At 38.1% G+C, this 16,923-nt stretch overlaps 1 protein-coding gene across 5 annotated transcripts in view; it reads left to right on the top strand.

The window, feature by feature from the left end:
• ZRANB3 (zinc finger RANBP2-type containing 3) overlaps positions 1-16,923 on the top strand; it is a 304,410-nt gene that overhangs the window by 74,179 nt on the left and 213,308 nt on the right. The gene's annotated exons all lie outside the window — the stretch shown is intronic.

The raw sequence follows: 16,923 nt of genomic DNA, 5'->3' as shown, positions 1-16,923 counted from the left end.
TTTAGGAGGGGGATAAATCTAGTCTCTGTTATTCCATTTTAGCTGCAACTCTTTGTATAATTGTAAGAGTAATATAAAAAGCAATAGGAAGAGTCTCTGAAGCTTTATTGCTTCATTTTAAACGGTGGCCCTTAGACTCAGCAGCTGTTTAATTTTGGGCAAGTTACTTAAGTTCTCTGTTTCAACTTGCTAATCTATAAAAGGAAAATAGTAATAATACATTCTATAGGATGTTTGTGAGAATGAAAATAGTGCATGTGAAGTGCTACAAAAAGTGATGGGCATATAAGCTCTCAGTAAATGAGTTGCTATTACTATTATAATCATAGAAAATTTCTTTTTTTTTTTAATTTTTTTTTCAACGTTTTATTTTTATTTTTGGGACAGAGAGAGACATAGCATGAACGGGGGAGGGTCAGAGAGAGAGGGAGACACAGAATCACAAACAGGCTCCAGGCTCTGAGCCATCAGCCCAGAGCCCGACGCGGGGCTCGAACTCACAGACCGCGAGATCGTGACCTGGCTGAAGTCGGACGCTTAACTGACTGTGCCACCCAGGCGCCCCAATCATAGAAAATTTCTAATGCAAAAAAACTTTGGAGTGAGGGAGTCCTTTGTTTCAGTATCAGCTCTACTATTTACTGTGGCCTTATTTAGCCTCTTTTAATCTCATTTTGCTCATTACAAAATGAATAATGATAACACCTACTCATTAAATAGTTGTGTGGGTGAAATAAAATGATAATAGTACAGCACTTGGCACAGTTGCTGGGCACAGATTAGGTACTAACTGATTGTTTATTATTTGGATTATCTATTGCTACATGATAAATTGCCACAAAGCTTAGTGGTTTACAACAGCAGTTATTATTTTATTATCTCTAATGGTTCAGAGGTGTGGCTAGGCTCAGCTAAGCAGTTCCCATTCAAGGTCTCTCCTATAGTTGCAGTCAGACAGTGCCTGGCCTGTTGTCATCTTGAGGACTTCTTAGTCACATATCTTGCACTTGATTCAGGCTCTTGGATAGGATTTCTTCAAACCTTCACAGCATGGTGACTGAATTGTAAGAATAAGCACTCCTACAGGAATAGGCAGAAGCTGTATCCCCTTTTATAATAGCCTCAAAAGTCACCTAGTGTTATTTTGGCTGTAGTTATAAGCCTACCTAACTTCAGGAGGAGAGTCAACATCACCTTGCAAGAAGACCATATGTGTAATGGGAAATATTGGTGCAGTCGTTTTTAGATAATACAATCTGCCACGGTTAGCTATGGTTTTCATGTCCATGTTTACAAATATGAAAACATTTTACGTAAAATTTTAGTTTGCCCACCCACACCACACTTTATAAAAATTTCCATGTACTTTTTAAAGCTTTTTTAAAACGTTTTTCTTGTAGTTCCAGTATTTAACATACAGTGTTATGTTAATTTCAGGTGTACAATATAGTGTTTCAACAATTCCATACAACACCAGGTACTCATCACAACAAGTGTACAACTTAATCCCCATCACCAGTTTAACCCATCCTCCATCTCCCCCACCTCCCCTCTGGTAACTCTTAGTCTGTTCTCTATAGGTAAAAGTCTGTCTGTTTCTTGGTTTGTCTTTTTGTCCCCTTTGCTCATTTGTTTTGTTTCTTAAATCCCACATATGAGTGAAATCATATGGTATTTGTCTTTATCTCACAGACTTATTTTGTTTACTGTCTAGATCAATCCATGTTGTTGCATATGACAAGATTTTATTCTTTCTTATGACTAGTATTCTATTGTAGATAAATATCACATCTTCTTTATCCATTTAACAGTCGATGGACACATGGGCTACTTCCATATCTTGGATATTGTAAATTACGCTGCTATAAACATCAGGGTTTGAATTAGTGTTCTTTTGGTAAATACCCTGTAGTGCAATTGCTGAATTATAGGTTTAATTCTATTTTGAAAATTTTGAGGAACCTCCATACTGTTTTCCACAGTGGCTGTACCAGTTTACATTCCCACCAACAAGACAAGATAGATGATAGGTGTACCTTTTTCTCCATATCCTCACGAGCACCTGTTGTTTCTTGTATTGTTGATTTTAGCCATTCAGACAAGTGTGAGGTGATATCTCATTGTAGTTTTGATTTACATTTCCCTGATGATCATTGATGTTGAGCATCTTTTCATGTGTCTGTTGGCCATCTGTAGGTCTTCTTGGGAGAAATATCCATTCATGTCTTCTTACCATTTTTTAATTGGATTATTTGTTTTTTGGGTTTTGAGTTTTAAAAGTTCTTTATATATTTTGGATACTAACACTTCATCAGATGCGTTTTTGCAAATATCTTCTCTCATTCCATATATTGCCTTTAAGTTTTATTGATTGTTTTGTTTTCCTTTGCTGTACAGAAGCTTTTTATTTTGATGTAGTCCTAAAGTTTACTTTTGCTTTTGTTTTCCCTTGTCTCAGGAGACATATCTAGACAAAGTTGCTATGGCCAATGTCAGAAAAGTTACTGCCTGTGTTCTCCTCTGAGATTTTTATAGTGTCAGGTCTCACATTTAGGTATTTAATCCAAAAGACCTAAATTTGTATATAGTGTAAGAAAGTGATTTACTTTCATTTTTTTCATGTTGCTGTCCGGTTTTCCCAACACCATTTGTTGAAGAAACTGTCTTTGTCTCATTGGATATTCTTGCCTTCTTTGTCAAAGATTAAGTGACCATAAAATTGTGGGAGGTTTATTTCTGGATTATTCTGTTACATTGATCTATATGTCTGTTTTGTGCCAGTACCATATTGTTTTGGTTACTACAGATTTGTAATATAACTTGAAGTCCAGAGTTGTGATGCCTCCATCTTTGCTTTCTTTTCAAAGATTGCTTTGTGTATTTTGGATTTTTTGTGGTTCTTTACAAATTTTGGGATTGTTTGTTCTAGGTCTGTAAAAAATGCTGTTGGTATTTTGATAGGGGTTGCATTAAATGTGAAGATTCCTTTGAGTAGTATAGATATTTTAATGATTTGTTCTTCCAGTCCATGGGCATGGCATGTCTTTACATTTATTTGTTATCTTCAATTTCTTTAATCAGTGTTGTATAGTTTCAGAGTACTAGTCTTTCATTTCTTTGGGTAAGTTTATATCCAGGTATCTTATTATCTTTGGTGCAATTGTAAATGGGATTGTGTTTTAATTTCTTTTCTGCTGCTTAATTATTGGTATGTAGAAATGCAATAGATTTCTGTACATTGGTTTTGTATCCTACGACTTTATAGAATTCATTTATTCTAGCAGTTTTTTGGTGGAGTCTCTTGGGTTTACTTTACTGATTTGCATGCATTTGATTTCTTTTTGTTGTCTGATTGCTGTGGCTAGGACTTCTAGTACTAGATTGAATAAAAGTGGTGAGATTGGGCATTCTTGTCTTGATCTTTTTTTTATTAATATGAAATTTATTGTCAAATTGGTTTCCATACAACACTCAGTGCTCATCACCCATCCTCCCCTCCCAACCACCCCCCCATCAACCCTCAGTTTGATCTCCATTTTTAAGAGTCTCTTATACTTTGGCTCTCTCCCACTCTCATCTCTTTTTTTCTTTTTTCCTTCCCCTCCCCCATGGGTTTCTATTAAGTTTCTCAGGATCCACATAAGAGTGAAAACATGTGGTATCTGTCTTTCTCTGTATGGCTTATTTCACTTAGCATCACACTCTCCACTTCCATCCACGTTGCTACAAAGGGCCATATTTCATTCTTTCTCATTGCCACGTAGTACTCCATTGTGTATATAAACCACAGTTTCTTTATCCATTCATCAGTTGATGGACATTGAGGCTCTTTCCACAATTTGGCTATTGTTGAGAATGCTGCTGTACATTGGGGTACAAGTGCCCCTATGCATCAGTACTCCTGTATCCCTTGGGTAAATTCCTAGCAGTGCTACTGCTGGATCATAGGGTAGATCTATTTTTAATTTTTTGAGGAACTTCCACACTGTTTTCCAGAGCAGCCACACCAGTTTCATTCCCACCAACAGTGTAAGAGGGTTCCCGATTCTCCACATCCTCTCCAGCATCTATAGTCTCCTGATTTGTTCATTTTGGCCACTCTGACTGGCGTGAGGTGTTATCTGAGTGTGGTTTTGATTTGTATTTCCCTGATGAGGAGTGATGTTGAGCATCTTTTCATGTGCCTGTTGGCCATCTGGATGTCTTCTTTAGAGAAGTGTCTATTCATGTTTTCTGCCCATTTCTTCACTGGATTATTTGTTTTTTGGGTGTGGAGTTTGGTGAGCTTTTTATATGGATTTTGGATACTAGCCCTTTGTCTGATATGTCATTTGCAAATATCTTTTCCCATTCCGTTGGTTGCCTTTTAGTTTTGTTGATTGTTTCCTTTGCAGTGCAAAAGCTTTTTATCTTCAAGAGGTCCCAATAGTTCATTTTTGCTTTCAATTCCCTTGCCTTTGGGGATGTGTCAAGTAAGAAATTTCTGCAGCTGAGGTCAGAGAGGTCTTTTCCTGCTTTCTCCTCTAGGGTTTTGATGGTTTCCTGTCTCACATTCAGGTCCTTTATCCATTTTGAGTTTATTTTTGTGAATGGTGTAAGAAAGTGGTCTAGTTTCATTCTTCTGCCTGTTGCTGTCCAGTTCTGCCAGCACCATTTGTTAAAGAGACTGTCTTTATTCCATTGGATATTCTTTCCTGCTTTGTCAAAGATTAGTTGGCCATACTTTTGTGGGTCTAATTCTGGGGTTTCTATTCTATTCCATTGGTCTATGTGTCTGTTTTTGTGCCAATACCATGCTGTCTTGATGATGACAGCTTGGTAGTAGAGAATAAGTCTGGGATTGTGATGCCTCCTGCTTTGGTGGTCTTCTTCAAAATTACTTTGGCTATTCGGGGCCTTTTGTGGTTCCATATGAATTTTGGGATTGCTTGTTCTAGCTTTGAGAAGTATGCTGGTGCAATTTTGATTGGGATTGCATTGAATGTGTAAGTATCTTTGGGTAGTATTGACATTATAACAATATGTATTCTTCCAACCCATGAGCACGGAATGTTTTTCCATTTCTTTATATCTTCTTCAATTTCCTTCATAAGCTTCCTATAGTTTACAGCATACAGATCTTTTACATCTTTGGTTAGATTTATTCCTAGGTATTTTATGCTTCTTGGTGCAATTGTGAATGGGATCAGTTTCTTTATTTGTCTTTCTGTTGCTTCATTATTAGTGTATGAGAATGCAACAGATTTCTGTACATTGATTTTGTATCCTGCAACGTTGCTGAATTCACGTATCCATTGTAGCAGACTTTTGGTGCAGTCTGTTGGATTTTCCATGTATAGTATCATGTCATCTGCAAAGAGTGAAAGCTTAACTTCATCTTTGCCAATTTTGATGCCTTTGATTTCCTTTTGTTGTCTGATTGCCGATGTTAGCACTTCCAACATTATGTTAAACAACAACAGTGAGAGTGGACATCCCTGTCGTGTTCCTGATCTCAGGGAGAAAGCTCTCAGTTTTTCCCTGTTGAGGATGATATTCGCTGTGGGCTTTTCATAAATGGCTTTTATGATGTTTAAGTATGTTCCTTCTATCCCGACTTTCCCGAGGGTTTTTATTAAGAAACGATGCGAATTTTGTCAAATGCTGTTTCTTTCTCGATTGACAGGATCATATGGTTCTTATCTTTTCTTTTATTAATGTGATGTATCACGTTGATTGATTTGCGAATGTTGAACCAGCCCTGCATCCCAGGAATGAATCCCACTTGATCATGGTGAATAATTCTTTTTATATGCTGTTGAATTCCATTTGGTAGTATCTTATTGAGAATTTTTAAATCCATATTCATCAGAGATATTGGCCTGTAGTTCTCTTTTGTTTTTTACTGGGTCTCTGTCTGGTTTAGGAATCAAAGTAATGCTGGGTTCATAGAATGAGTCTGGAAGTTTTCTTTCCCTTTCTATTTTTCAGAATAGGTTGAGAAGGATAGGTATTATCTCTGCTTTAAATGTCTACTAGAATTCCCCTGGGAAGCCATCTGGTCCTGGACTCTTATTTGTTGGGAGATTTTTGATAACTGATTCAAATTCTTCGCTGGTTATGGGTCTGTTCAAGCTTTCTATTTCCTCTGTTTGAGTTTTGGAAGGGTGTGGGTGTTTAGGAATTTGTCCATTTATTGCAGGTTGTCCAGTTTGTTGGCATATAATTTTTCATAGTATTCCCTGATAATTGCTTGTATTTCTGGGGGATTGGTTGTAATAATTCCATTTTCATTCATGATTTCATCCATGGTTTCATGGATCTGCTCTACAGTTTTTTTAGATTCTATATTGTTTTTTTCTGCTCTGATGTTTATTATTTCTCTTCTGCTGGGTTTGGGGTGTCTTTGCTGCTCTGCTTCTATTTCCTTTAGGTGTGCTGTTAGATTCTGTATTTGGGATTTTCTTGTTTTTTGAGATAGGCCTGGATGGCAACGTATTTTCCTCTCAGGACTGCCTTCACTGCATCACAAAGCATTTGGAGTGTTGTATTTTCATTTTCGTTTGTTTCCATATATTTTTTAATGTCTTCTCTAATTGCCTGGTTGACCCATTCATTCTTTACTAAGGTGTTCTTTAACCTCCATGCTTTTGGAGGTTTTCCAGACTTTTTCCTGTGGTTGATTTCAAGTGTCATAGCATTGTGGTCTCAAAGTATGCATGGTATGATCTCAATTCTTTTATACCTATGAAGGGCTGTTTTGTTACCCAGTATGTGATCTATCTTGGAAAATGTTCCATGTGCACTCGAGAAGAAAGTATATTCTGTTGCTTTGGGATGCAGAGTTCTAAATATATCTGTCAAGTCCATCTGATCCAGTGTATCATTCAGGGCCCTTGTTTCTTTATTGATCATGTGTCTAGATGATCTATCCATTGCTGTAAGTGGGATATTAAAGTCCCCTGCAATTACCACATTCTTGTCAATAAGGTTGCTTATGTTTGTGAGTAATTGTTTTATATATTTGGGGGCTCCCATATTCCGTGCATAGACATTTAAAATTGTTAGTTCTTCTTGATGGATAGACCCTGTAATTATTATATAATGCCCTTCTTCATCTCTGGTTACAGCCTTTAATTTAAAAGTCTAGTTTGTCTGATTTAAGTATGGCTACTCCAGCTTTCTTTTGACTTCCAGTAGCATGATAAATAGTTCCCCATCCCCTCACTTTCAATCTGAAGGTGTCCTCAGGTCTAAAATGAGTCTCTTGTAGACAGCAAATAGATGGGTCTTGGTTTTTTATCCATTCTGATACCCTTTGTCTTTTGGTTGGCGCATTTAGTCCATTAACATTCAGTGTTATCATAGAAAGATATGGGTTTAGAGTCATTGTGATGTCTGTAGGTTTCATGCTTGTAGCGATGTCTCTGGTACTTTGTCTCACAGGATCCCCCTTAGGATCTCTTGTAGGGCTGGTTTAGTGGTGATGAATTCCTTCAGTTTTTTGGGGGGGAAGACCTTTATCTCTCCTTCTATTCTAAATGACAGATTTGCTGGATAAAGGATTCTCGTCTGCATATTTTTTTTCTGTTCATCTCACTGAAGATTTCCTGCCATTCCTTTCTGGCCTTCCAAGTTTCAGTGGAGAGATCTGTCACGAGTCTTACTGGTCTCCCTTTATATGTTAGAGCACGTTTATCCCTAGCTGCTTTCAGAATTTTCTCTTTATCCTTGTATTTTGCCAGTTTTACTATGATATGTCGTGCAGAAGATCGATTCAAGTTACGTCTGAAGGGAGTTCTCTGTGCCTCTTGGATTGCAGTGCCTTTTTCCTTTCCCAGATCAGGGAAGTTCTCAGCTATTATTTCTTCAAGTACACCTTCAACACCTTTCCCTCTCGCTTCCTCCTCTGGAATACCAATTATGCGTAGATTATTTCTCTTTAGTGCATCACTTAGTTCTCTAATTTTCCCCTCATACTCCTGGATTTTTTTATCTCTCTTTTTCTCAGCTTCTTCTTTTTCCATAATTTTATCTTCTAGGTCACCTATTTTCTCCTCTGTCTCTTCAATCCGAGCTGTGGTCGTCTCCATTTTATTTTGCAGCTCATTAATAGCATTTTTTAGCTTGTCCTGGCTGTTCCTTAGTCCCTTGATCTCTGTAGCAACAGATTCTCTGCTGTCCTTTATACTGTTTTCAACCCCAGCGATTAATTTTATGACTATTATTCTAAATTCACTTTCTGTTATATTGTTTAAATCGTTTTTGATCAGTTCGTTAGCTGTTTTTATTTCCTGGAGGTTTTTTGAGGGGAATTCTTCCGTTTCGTCATTCTGGATAGTCCCTGGAATGGTGTGGAACTGTCAGACACTTCCCCTGTGCTGTCTTGAATAACTTGCGTGGGTGGGCAGGGCCGCAGTGAGACCTGATGTCTGCCCCCAGCCCACCGCTGGGGCCACAGTCAGACTGGTGTGTGCCTTCTCTTCCCCTCTCCTAGGGGTGGGATTCACTGTGGGGTGGTGTCGCCCTTCTCGGCTACTTGCACATTGCCAAGCTTGTGGTGCTGGAGATCTGGCGTATTAGCTGGGGTGGATTGGCAAGGTCCATGGGGGTGGGAGGGCACGCTCAGCTCGCTTTTCCTTCAGTGATCCGCTTCAAGAGGGGCCCTGTGGCACCCGGAGGGATTCAGACCTGCCACTGGAGGGCTGGATCCGCAGAAGCACAGCGTTGGTTGTTTGCAAGGTGCAAGCAAGTTCCCTGACAGGAACCGGTTCCCTTTGGGTTTCAACTGGGGGACGGGCGAGGGAGATGGCGCTGGCGAGCACCTTTGTTCCCTGCCAAGCTGCACTCTGTTGTCCAGGGCTCAACAACTCTCCCTCCCATTGTCCTCCAGCCTTCCCGCTCTCTGAGCAGAGCTGTTAACTTGTAACCTTCCAGATATTAAGTCCTGCTTGCTGTCAGAACACACTCCGTCTGGCCCCTCCACTTTTGCAAGCCAGACTTGGGGGCTCTGCTTGGCCGGCGGGCTGCCCCTCCGCCTGGGCTCCCTCCTGCCAGTCCGTGTAGCCCGCACCGCCTCTCCACTCTTCCTACCCTCTTCCGTGGGCCTTTCGTCTACTCTTGTCTCCAGAGAATCCGTTCTGATAGTCTTCTGGTGGTTTTCTGGGTTATTTAGGCAGGTGTGGGTGGACTCTAAGTCATCCGCAGGACGCGGTGAGCCCAGCGTCCTCCTTTGCCGCCATCTTCAAGCCAGCACTCATGAATGATTTTTTTAAAGTATTGTTGAATTCTGTATTTTGTTGAGGATTTTTTCATCTATATGCCTCAGGGATATTGGTCTATAGTTCTCTTTTTTAGTGATGTCTCTGTGTGGTTTTGGTATCAGGGTAATGCTGACCTCATAGAATGGAAGTTTTCCTTCCTCTTATATTTTTTGAAATAGTTCGAGGAGAATAAGTATTATGTCTTCTATAAACATTTGGTAGAATTTCCTTTGAAGCTATCAGGTCCAGGGCTTTTGTTTATTGGGAGTTTTTTGATTACTGATTCAATATCTTTGCTAGTTATTGGTTTGTTCAAATTTTCTATTTTTTGTGTGTGTTTCAGTTTTACTATTTTATATGTTGCTAAGAATTTATCCATTTTATCTAGGTTGTCCAATTTTTGGGCATATAGTTTTTCCTAGTAGTCTCTTATGATTGTTTGTATTTTTGTGGTGTTGGTTATTTCTTCTCCATAATTTCTGATTTTACTTATTTAAGTCCTTTCTGTCTCTCTCTTTTGTAGATCAATCTGGGTAATGGTTTATCAGTTTTGTTGACCTATTCAGAGAACCAGCTCTTGGTTTCATTGATCTGTTGTATTGTTTTGTTTCTATTTCATTTATTTCTGCTGTAATCTTTATTATTTCCCTCCTTTTGCTGGTTTTATGTTTTTTTTTTTTACAAGAAGTTTACTTAACAAAAAGACACTTGATTTGAAAGGAAAACTAGCTACAATTCATTTCTTTTAGAGTAATTTATCCCTATTTAAAGACAGATTGCCCTACATGCAACAGCTATATATAAGAAAGTTATAAAACTGTTCTTGGTTTCACAGTGATAAATGAAAAACATTAAAATTCTTCAATCAAACAAGTATGCAAGGATTTTTATGTTTTTTTTTGTTGTTGTTGTTGTTGTTTGTTAAACAGTGAGAGCAAAATAACTTACTGGAATATAGAGATGAATGAGCATGCCACTAATGGAGGATGGGGGTATTTTTACGGAACCAGTATTTTTGCCCATCCCATCTCCATTTGATGCCGGTCACAACATACCATTGGCCATTTAGTTTAAAACAATGCAAAATGCTTGTGCATATACACAGTTACTTTATATACAATAAAGGAATGGGGAAAGGAGAAATGAAGAAATAGAGAAAATTATACTATTGTAGTCAGGATATGGTGGAACCAAACTGTGGTTTTCTAACTGAGAATGTCTTCTTGGTCTGGAGGAGCAGAGTTCTGGAGTAAAGTAGCAGATTCCCTTTTTAGTAGGCACCTCCTATCAGATTCTGGAACCCATTATTGTATCTTCATCCTCCATGTCCAGTTGTGCAGGTGTATCTGTTTCATTGATTGGCTGTCCATCAGATTGGAATCTGATCTGCCTCATTGACAAATCTTATTGTTCACAATAAGCTTCCATTATCTTACTAAGTGATATATGCGTCTTAATACTAAACTGCCCCACAGAAGCATTCTGCCCTACCATCTTCAAATTACTATAATCATTGCTCTCAGTCTTGATTCCTTCCATGGGCTTTTCGTCCCCCATGGTGAGTCCTGGAGTCTCCTCAGCTGCCGTTTCACAAAAGAGGTACCAGTTCCACACTGAATGAGCATACAAGCACCACCAAGAGTGGCAGAAGACTTCTTTTTCTACCTCCTTTAGGTGTTAGGTTAGGTAGTTATTTGAGATTTTTCTGGGTGTTTGAGGCAGGCCTTTATTGCTACAAACTTCCCTCTTAGAACCATTTTTGCTGAATCCCAAAGATTTTTTGTCCATTGTGTTTTTATTTTCATTTGTTTCCATGTACTTTTTAATTTCTTCTTTGATTTCCTGGTTGACCTGTTTATTGTTTCGCAGCATGTTATTTAACTTCCATGTATTTTCGTTCTTTCCAAAGTTTTTCCTGTGGTTGACGTCCAGTTTCATAGCATTGTGGTTGGAAAAGATATATGTTATGACTTCAGTCTTCTTGAATTTATTGAGTCTTGTTTTGTAGTCTAAAAAGTGATCTTTTCTGGAGAATGTTCCATGTGCACTTGAAAAGAATGTATATTATGCTATTTTAGGATAGAATGTCCTGAATATATTTGTTAAATCCATCAGGTCTAGTGTATCATTCAAAACAATTGTTTCCTTATTGATTTCTGTTTAGATGATGTGTCTGTTGATGCAAGTGGGGTTTTAAAGTCCCCTACTGTTTTCGTATTATTATTGATTAGTTCCTTTATGTTTGTTATGAACTATTTTATGTATTCGGATTTTCACTTGTTGGGTGCATACATATTTACAGTTGTCACAACCTCTTGTTGGACTTTTTATTATTATAGCATCTTTCTTTGTCTCTCACTTCCATTTTCTTTTAAAGTCTGTTTTGTTCGAGATAAGAATTGCTATTCCAGCTTTCTTTTGACATCCATTTATATGATAGATGTTTCTCCATCTATCTCTACTTTCAACCTGCAGGTGGCTTTAGGTCTAAAATGAATCCCTTGTAGGAAGCATATATATGCATCTTGTTTTGTCATCCGTTTTGTTACCCTATGTCTTTTACATATATATATATATATATGCAAATATATATATTTTATTTTAGAGAGTGCATGAGCAGTGGAGAGGGGTAGAGGAAGAGAGAGAATATCTTAGGCAGGCTAGACTCTTAGTGTGGAGTCTGATGCAGGGCTCAATCCCCTAATCCAGGGATAATGACCTGAGCTGAAATCAAGAGTCGGACACTCACCTGACTAAGCCACCCACATGCCCCTTATGATCCAATGTCTTTTCACTGGAGTGTTTAGTCCATTTACATTCAAAGTAATTATTGATAGATATGTGTTTATTACCATTTTATTACTAATTTTGTGGTCATTTTTGAAGATTTTCTCTGATCCTTTGTTTGCTTTCCTTCTTTCATGCTTTGCTTGTTTTCCTTAATGACATAGTTAGATTTGTTTCTCTTTATTCTTTGCATATCTCTTACAGGTTTTTGATTTGTGGTTACCATTAGGTTTGTATATAAACCTTCTGTAAATAGTAATCTATATTAAGTTGATGGTCATTTAATTTTGAACCCATTCTTTTCTCCATTCCTACTGCATTTTAGGTATAGTGTCATAATTTACAGCCTTTTATTTTGTGAGTTTCTTGACTGATTTTTTTTTATTGAAATAGTAATTTTTATTGCTTTTGTGTTTCCTGTTTTCTTAATGTTGTCACTTTTGGTCTTTCCTTCCCACTCAGAGTCCCCTTTAATATTCCCTGCGGAGTTGGTTTAGTGGTCATGAACACTTTTACTTTTGTTTGCCTGGGAAACTCTTTCTCTCTTTTTCTATGCTGAATGATAGTCTTGCTGAATATAACATTCTTGCTGCAGATTTTTCCCACTAATCACTTTGAATACATCATGCCACTCCCTTCTAGCTTGGGAAGTTTGTGCTTAAAATGCTTCTAATAATCTTATGGGGTTTCTCTTGTATGTTACTGACTTCTTTTGTCTTGCTGCTTCTAAAATTTTTTGACTGTAACTAAATGTTGCCAATTTAATTACAATGTGTCTTGTTGTGGGTTTGCTTTTGTTGATTTTGTTTGAAGTTCTCTGTGCCCCCTGAATCCAGAAATATGTTTCCTTCCCCAGAGTAGGGAAGTTTTCAGCTATTATTACTTCAAATAAATTTACTGCCCCTTTTTCTCTTTCTCTTCTGAGATTCTTATAATACAGAAGTTTTTACATTTGATGGAGTCACTGAGTTCCCTAAGTTTATTCTTATTTTGCATAATTATTTTTTCTGTCTTTTGTTCAGTTTGATTACTTTCCTTTCCTTTCTTTTCTAGGTCATTAATTTATTCCTTTTCTTCTTCCAGCCTGTTGTTCATTCCATCAATTGTGTGCCTTATTTTGTTTATTAAACCCTTTATCTTTGCTATGTTATTCCTTAGCTCTGTGTTAAGGGTCTCACTCAAGTCTGCTACTCTTTTCTCAAGTCTAGTGAGTATCTTCATGACACTTTACTTTAAATTCTCTTTTAGTCATGTTACTTATATTTGTCTCACTTAAATATCTGGCCATGGCCATGTCCTTTTCTTTCATTTGGGAAAATTTCCTCTGTTTTCTCATTTTGTCTAAGTCTCTTTGTCTGCCTCTGTGGGTTAGGAACACCAGTTACTTCTCCTGTTGTTGAGGGCAATGGCCTCATGAAGAAGAAGAGGTCTTACAGTGCCTTGTAGTGTAGTGTTACCTGATCTGCAAAGCCTGGCACTTATGGGAGCGTCTCCAGTGTGTGCTGTTTACACTCTTCTGTTGTGTCCTGGCTCCTTTGTACTGTAGGTCACTCATCTGCAGACATTCTCTTTGCCTGTTGTCAGCAGTGTTTGGTCCCTGGCCTGAATGTGGTGAGTTTTAACTAGGTGTGCTTCTAGTCTGCTTGTGAAATGAGACCTTTCACCACTGCCGCCAGAACCGAGGCCCTGCACAACTCCTAGGTGGTGAGACATAGTGTTGGCAGGTGTTTGGGCTCATCTTTTGGAAATGGGGCCTGCCACTCTGTGACTGAGGCAAGCGTGACTGGGAAGGACAGTTTCACTGAAGTGTGGGTTGTGGGCCTGGTGTAAGCAAATTAGGTAGTGAGTGTGGGCATTGATTGCACTGTTTCCTGCAGCTGTGGAATTGTGCGTATGTTGAGGGCAAGGGGAGGAAAATGGCGCCTGCCAGTTCCTCTGTTGCTGGAGTAGTCTCTCCGTGAATAATGCCTCTCTCTGGGACATACTCCAAGATGAGTAAATAACCTCCCTACTGTGTGCCCAGGTGCTCTTCAGATTGCTGTTTCCACTCCATGTCTGTGGACTGTTTGTCCTGCCTTTTCTTCAAGAGCAGCCCCATGGCCTTTGAGCCAAGCCTGCTGACCTTTAAAACTCCAGGCTTTAAGTCCCGCTGGTCACCCGTCTTGCTTTCCAAGCCATTTGCTATTGGGATTCGTATGCTCCCTGTGTGCTCCTCTGTGTGCTAGAGTGTCTCTCACCCTTTTCTGCAACCATGGCTTCCTCACCACCTCAGTGACTGTGATCTGTTTCCCTCACAAACTTTGTCTCCACACCTATAGTTATGGAGTTTGTTCTGCCTGTCTTCAGGTTAATTTCTGTGGTATATACAATGATTTGATAGTTACCTATTTGTACTAGTAGAACTAGATGAGCTTAGGGACTTTCTGCTTTGCCACCATCTTCCGCTCCAACCTGAATGCTTTTTTGTCCACATATAAAGTAGCTTATGGCCAAAAAGTATTGTTAGCATTCTCGTTTCCAGTTGAGATATATACATCATTAGCTCTTTTTTTGGAATGCAAACTCCATCTTTTGTGGCTATCGCCATTAATTCCTTTTCACTGCTATTCTTTATGAACGCTTTGTTTATTCCTCTGTGTTTGCAAGGGTGTATACATGAGAGAGAGTGGGTCTTGTGGGACCATCTTAGAATTGTGCCTGCCACAAGTTCCTTCATTTTATTCACTTAAATTATGGTACTTTTCAATTCTAGAATTTTTTTTTGGTTATTGTGTATATGTTTATGAAGACTTCCTAATGGAATAATACTCATGTTTTCCTTCAGTTCTTTGAACATACTTATAAAAGCTACATCAGTTTCTTAGTCTGCTAAATTCAGTATCTGGGCTCACTTAGTTTTTATGAACTGATTTTTTTCTCCCTGTTTATTTGTATGTCTAGTAATTTCTGGTTGAAAACTGTACATTTTAGGTAATATAGAAGATACGGATTTTGTTTTTGTTCTTTGTTTTCCATAGTGTGCTGCCAGTAATGTCTCTGTTCAATATTTTTATTTTTACTATTTTTGTTTTTAGTCTAGATTCCTAATTCCTAAGCATTGTCTCTAAACAGCATAGTTGTCAGCCAATGATTAGGATAGAAATTTTGTTTAAATATCTTGAGCCCATAAGTCTTCCACCTTCTACCTATGAATTTGTATGTGGTTTGAGGTACTCATTAAAAATTGCAGTCATTTCTCAAGACTTCCTTAGCTTTCACTTCTTACCCGGCTCTCTCAAGTCTCCCCAGTGCATGTCTTTATTTCCTAGTGAGCAAAAACTAGCTGGAGAACTTCTCTCAGTGCTTTTATGACTGTCTCATTTTTAGGATTCCCCATTAAATTTCTGATTTGTCCACTGCTTGTTTAATTTGGGACCACAACCTGGGATAAGTAGGGCTATGGAGTTCCTCTGTTCATTTTTATCTAAGCTTACCATTTTCTTTAACTTTTATTTTATTACTGGATTAATACATTTTTAAGGCAGAATGCCAGCATGTTCTTATATAAGTATTACCAAGGCTTCCATTTAATGGTAATTCCAATATATTTGTTATACAGTGAAAAGTTTTAAAATGTTATTCTGGTATGTTATGGTTCTTACTTGTCAAACTTTAAAATTTCTGTAAGCCCTAATTTTTTGTCCTCCACCTCTCTTTTGAGTCCAGTCTCCTGGCAGCATTGCTGCTGGTTTTCACTGCCAGCTCTGTGATGGTAAAACTAATGTTCTCAGAGTAGTCAAATTCATAGCAACAGAAAATGGTGGTTGCCAGGGACTGTAGGGGAGAAAGAAGTAATGGAGAATTATTGTTTAATGGGTGTAGAGTTTCAGTTTTGCAAGATGAAGAGTTCTAGAAGTTGTTTGCACTGCAGTAAGAATATACTTTACACTACTGAGCTGTAAACAAAGTGGTATGTATACTTTTGTTGACAAATCTTACGTGTATTTTACCACATTAAAATATTAAAGAGAAGGGTGCCTTGGTGGCTCAGTCAGTTAAGCGTCTGACTTCAGCTCAGGTCACAATCTTGAAGTCAGTGAGTTCGATCCCCGCATCAGGCTCTGTACTGACAGCTCAGAGCCTAGAGCCTTTGGATTCTGTGTCTCCCTCTCTCTCTGCTCCTCCCCACTCATGCTCTGTCTCTCTCTGTATCTCAAAAATGAATAAGTGTTAAAAAAAATTTTTTTTAGGAAAAATTTTTAAAAAATTAAAGAGAAAGAAACTACAGTTCTTGGCAGCAGAACTCGGGGAGTGGAAGGTAGTGTGGATGACAGTAACCACAGACAAATAGTCTGCAGATTTCTGCTGTTCTTACCTGAAACTTTAGTGTGATTTTAAGAATAAATGTTATCAGTTCATTTTCTTCATCAATCTAATGCCCTAATATGGTGTTTTTAAAAATTCTGTATAGTTTAATGTTTGGTTTTTATGGAAGAGAATCACTGACTTCTTCATACTATCATTCATTACTGTCTGTCGCTTTCGTGGCTACTCCCTCTTAGTGTTTTCTGCAGGTTCTTACTCATGATTCCTTCTTGTAAATTATAGAATGTCCTAGAGTGTAGTCCTTGAACTATTTCTTTTCCTTCTATGTCTTCCCTAGGAGATTTCATCAAATCTCAACATTTAAAATATTATGTGTATGCTGATGCCTCCCAACTTACAAGTGTAGGCCAGACTTCTTCCCTACCCTCCAAATCCTTGCATCTATCTGCCTGTTTGACCTCATATTTAAATGTTTAATAGATATCAAATTTAATAAGGCTAAAGTCAAACTCCTGATATATGCTGCCAGAAAATGGATTTTTTTTTTCTCAGCCTATTTCATCCCAGTTAATGATGTCTTCATTCTTCC

The sequence above is a fragment of the Leopardus geoffroyi genome, chromosome C1 (genome assembly GCF_018350155.1).
Source record: "Leopardus geoffroyi isolate Oge1 chromosome C1, O.geoffroyi_Oge1_pat1.0, whole genome shotgun sequence".
Lineage (NCBI taxonomy): Eukaryota > Metazoa > Chordata > Mammalia > Carnivora > Felidae > Leopardus > Leopardus geoffroyi.
Note: the sequence above shows the minus strand (reverse complement) of the source record. Positions and strands in the feature narration are given on the sequence as shown.